The sequence below is a fragment of the Littorina saxatilis genome, linkage group LG15, assembly GCF_037325665.1.
Source record: "Littorina saxatilis isolate snail1 linkage group LG15, US_GU_Lsax_2.0, whole genome shotgun sequence".
Classification (NCBI taxonomy): domain Eukaryota; kingdom Metazoa; phylum Mollusca; class Gastropoda; order Littorinimorpha; family Littorinidae; genus Littorina; species Littorina saxatilis.
This window is the reverse complement of record NC_090259.1, coordinates 38,433,638-38,438,984: the sequence shown is the minus strand read 5'-3', so window position 1 is coordinate 38,438,984 and position 5,347 is coordinate 38,433,638.

The window sequence follows — 5,347 nt, the reverse complement described above, 5'->3', positions numbered from 1 at the left end:
CAGACCTTTTTTTTTTTGTGGCCTTATGGGAACGTTTAATTGTGACAAAACAAAACGACAGTCACACTTTACAGTTAAACTGTTGCTTGATAAAGACCACTCCTCCTCTCATGTCCAGAATATTTTTTACAGTCTGGCATGGCAACGGGAATGCAGAAGAAGAAGAAGAAGACCTAAGTTTTGATCTGTGAGAGAAATTTGTTGGTGTTGTAGTCCATATTTATTCTGATTTGAATGGTTTTGGAAACTGTTATATTCCTTGACTTCACTAAGCTGAGTGACTCTTATAGGCACTTAGAACTGTATCACTGGATTTGGGCCATATAAATAACCTCATTATTATTATTATTAATAATACAAGCATAGTTACTGTTGGAAATCCAAGAGCTCACTCATGGGAAAAGCGAGCTGCCATATTTTTTTATTTTATTTTTTTTATAAATAGTACGGCGCTTAACCTAATTTTCTTTTTCTGTTTGAACGTAACATGTTTCCAAGTCCTAAGATTTTCACGGCAAACTTGGGATCTTTATTGTGCGCATGGTCCGGCCTGCACGAGTGTGTTCAGACACTTAGGAGAGCTAGTCTGCGCTGCACAAAGTTGACTCCAGGAAATAAATACCTTGAAGAACGTGGGGGTTGAACCCACGCCTATAGGCACCACTGGTTTCAATAGGAGAGCTAGTCTGCACAAAGTTGACTCCAGGAAATAAATACCTTGAAGAACGTGGGGGTTGAACCCACGCCTATAGGCACCACTGGTTTCAAGCTAGCGCCGCTACCGACTGAGTTATCTCCCTGTACGGAGGTTTTCATCTTTTCACTGGTAAAATTGGGGAAATTACCCATTCACAGGATTCCTGCTTCATGTCATTACAGTTCATCCTCAGATGAGAGGACACCTTATGGTAATGTCCCGTTTTCTGTTATCTTGACCAAAATATACCTCATTAAAGGCACCACCAGCTGCTATGTGTAGTCTCAGGGACACTTTTGGCTGGTCCAAAGGGAGTTTTTGTAATCGCAGGTACCACTGTGATGCTTTTTACATTCAGTCAAAATGTTTTAACGTAGACGGGGAATCGAGACGAGGGTGTGGTGTATGTGTGTCTGTGTGTATATGTATGTGTGTCTGTGTGTATATATGTATGTGTAGAGCGATTCAGAGAAAACTGTTCGACCGATCTTCATGAAACTTTACATGAAAGTTCCTGGGTATGATATCTCCAGAGGTTTTTTTCTTCTGTTTTTTTTTCGATAAATGTCTTTGATGAAGTCATATCCGTTTTGTTTTTTTAAATTTGAAGCAGCACTGTCACGCCCTCATTTTTCAACCAAATTGGTTGCATCGTATTCCTCAATTTCTCTTGAATTAAAAAATAAATACATATGTCATGTTTACTCTAAAACTGTGCTCAGGATTACAGAAAATAGGTTCAGTAGGCCTAAGTACTGAGTTTGCACGCTGCGCTGAGACGAGCATGACCCGTCTCGGTCTTTGGTTGTGGTTAGTCGAGACTATCTTAAATATAGTCTCGGCGGTGACTGTTTGTTGGTGTTAATCTGTTACTTTGATGCCGACAACTTGACTGAATGTTTTCATATCGCTTCACGAGACTTGTTTTCTCTGGCTCTCTTGTTGGGGTTTGTATTGTGAGACAATAACAGAAAATTATGTTTTCCTGTCTTGTCACAAATGACTTAAAGGACCAGACCACGCTGTTTTAGCGTCAAAAACGCTTCGAATCGTGTTCCTGCGCGACCGAACACTTCCCGATGTTTGCAGTTAGTTAGAAAACCACTTTCTTACCGTCTTCAACAATGTTTGGTTTACTTCGGAATCTTCTAAGGCCGTAATCCGACGAATTTTGTGACCGAAGCGACGGATTTCTTCTCCAAAACGACCCGCCATTGTGCCGCGTGATCTTCGCGAGACTGGCTTATGAATAAATTATCCGTGACGTCACACCGTGTGGAGATGGTAGTTTACCAACATCATGAACATGACAACAACAAGCGTAACTGCAGACGAAATTGAACCGTACATGTTCGAACTACCGGTTTCTCTCCTCGAATCAAGCATGAAAGATGAGGGCGGAGTTCCAGCAGTAGTGAAACAGTGACGATGAAAATTGCGACACTGTTTGTCTCAGCGATCAAAGGTAAACACGCCCGCTCTCTGTGCTGAACTTATCGTCTGCTTTCGAGTCTGTGCTATTCACTCTCGCCTTGTCAACGCACTCGCGAATAAGTGGGATATTGTTTAAGTGTTCATGCATTGCATTCACGAGTAAAAGAACAACAGCTCATCGCAGTTTTAACTGTTCTTGATTATTTCAGAGACTGGTGTCAGAGCACAGGCGAAGGTGTCGTTCTCTGTTCACTAGACCACTACTTCCATAGTAGTGGTCCAGAGAACGACACCTTCGCCTGTGGTCAGAGTGGCCACTGTACCTGTTGTATTGTGTGGGAGGGGCAGATTTGAGAGAGAGAGGAAGCTAGCCTGAGGTACATTGTAGAATGAAAACTTGCAGGGGAGCAAGAATGCATCACCAGCCACGAAGGTGTACATACAACTTTTTTTGAGGTGCCTATATTTGTTTGATTGTTAAATGTATGTATTTGTTGTTGTTTTTAAAGGCTATCAAGAAAACTGTTGTCATTTAAATTTGTAATACTCAGTCACATATAGTTTCACACACACACACACACAAGATTAACTCACTTGCATGCCCACAGAAGAAGTTTGCTCTTCACATTGTTCTGTTGTTGTTTTTATAATGTAATCATTGTAACATCAACACTCAGTAATAACCAATATTACAACACAATCACTTTTTCATCAGAACTAAGACCTATTTTGAGCCTTAATTTAAGTTGACTAGTAATGATATTAATCATAATGTATTTATTTTTATAATGTACAAACTAGAGTATGTATGTGGATATGTGTGTGATGGTGCTGGTATGGATATGTGTGGTTTGGGTTATGTGTGTACTGATGTGTACATTTTATGTGTTTTGTATGTTTTGCGAGTGCGATTTTATGTGATGTTATTCTGTACACCAGCCAAAACAAAATGTCTGGTATATTAGATAATAAACGCACCTTTAAATTTATTAGCGACTACACCCCGTCACCCTCCAGTCCCCCTCCCCCCCCATTACACCCTACACTTTTAACATTGTATAAAAAATCATGCCCCAATATAGGTCCCTAGTTACCTGGGAGGACGTTAAGCTCCATAATCAACATCAACAACGTATTGAATTGAATTGAAAAGCTGGGGTTAGGAGGTCTAACTTCTTGATTTAAAGTGTTTTTTTTCTCAGGTGCATGTAGTTTTTTTATTTGCTTGAAATCATGGTGTATTCTGGTTGTAAGAGAAGAGTCAATTTCCTTGTAAGCCTGCAAAATTAAGATTTGTCATTTTTGAAGTAGCCTACATTTTTGTAAGAGTCCAAAATAGTCCAGGATAAGGAGGAAAAACATAGGGTGGGTCAGGAAATCTGAAACATTGCATAGTTTTGTTTTGCCTATGTAGACACAAAAAGTACTTAGAGCACTTTTTCCCCCCCAAGAGAGCATAGCTTAGTTTTAATTATTTTAATGCCACTGTTAGCAAGAGGAGTACTACAGACAGCAATCAAACAGTGGGTTTTTTCTGTAGACATTGCTATTTCTGTTTAGGTGTTTCAGTAGTTTTCTATGCGGATAAATCATGCTGCATGATCACTAGAAACAATCCAGCTCTGTTGCATGCAAGTTTTTTAAAGGTTTTTTTCCCCATGTTACTCCGAGAGAAAAAAAAACAACCCACAGAGATAAAGTTGAACTGGCAGTTTGACTGAAGCAGTGGTAATAACACAGAGTGCTCTTCCTACAATCAATTTTTTTATGTGGATGATGATGTCCATACATGTACTTGGTTGTATTATTTTGCTAGACTATTTGTTTCTGTTAGATATATCTGCTCACATGATTGTTGTTCATAATTTGACATTACATTTACTGCTGATCAAAATGTATTGTTGGAATAGGTCTGCTTAATATTCTGACTGCAGTTTTGTAATAAAATCAAATAACACAGATGTTTTAAGTATCAAAGTGCTTTTCACACACACACACACACACACACACACACACACACTCACACACTCACACACTATGAGTATGACTGCAAACATGAATTTGTACTTGTATTAATTATAATTACTGTATTACAGAACCTGATCTGAAAAAAAGGACAACAGCAAATTATTCATGCAAGCTTGCTGTATTAACGATTTCTTTATCTATTTAATACAACACTGAATTAGATAACAACTATAACAACGTGTGTGTGTTTGTGTGAATGTCTATGTGTATATGGACGGACACTGATTAAACCTGAGACTCATCGATTACCCAGGTGAGTGTAAAAGAGGGAGAGAGAGAGGGAACTTTAAGGTGGGTGCATGGGGACGGACATGTAGTAACAGATATATGTTTTAATCTGTAATCTTAACACATGTGCTTAAAATTAGGAACAGATGCCATTCCACTACAAATACTGTCAGTCTGACAAAAACGCCCAGTGACACTGAACCCCTATCCCTTACAGAACACATTCAGTATACATGTACTCACTTCCTTTCGTCTGCGTTTAGTGAAAGCAGATCGTTCTGATGACATTGGTATCCGGTTTCTGACCTCCTGTGAGTGGTCAACAATTGTCGGAACTGGAACTGCATTAGGCAACAGCTGTTTTGTGTGTGCCAGGTTTTCTTGCCGGCTTAACTGCGTTCGCATTGGAAGAAAGTGTCGCGAAACACAGCACATCGTGTTGGCCGTTTCCAGTTAATCAGTCTTGCTGCAGAAGTTGTAAGCCCATCGGAAAAAGGTGACAACTGATGCCTGAACCTTTTTTCTATACTTCATAGCTATCAGCAGCCGTGCGCATTCCTTCGGCGTGCTGTTGATGCTCGATTTAGGCAAACGCCCACTTGAGCGTAAGCTGTAACTTTCGGTTTCCAAACACTAAGTGACGTCACAGCCGGTTCTCGTCTACTGGCGGCCATTTCGAAGTCTCGTTTAGCAGACGAATTTGGCGGAACGTTTTTAATTAAATCACAATGATTAAGCTACGAATCGGTGAATTTCTTTACATTTTTGGAATCTTTAGGTGCATTTCTCTAACCTTCAGTCATCGGTTAGTGGTTCTAATAACCTTTAAAACAGCGTGGTCTGGTCCTTTAAATAGACGATGTTCGGAAATATTTCGGGTCGGGGTTGTATGGGTTGTGAAAAAGTGAATACTTTTGAATTTCGTGAGACAAAAAATCCATGGGCCAGTCACGAGCGAGG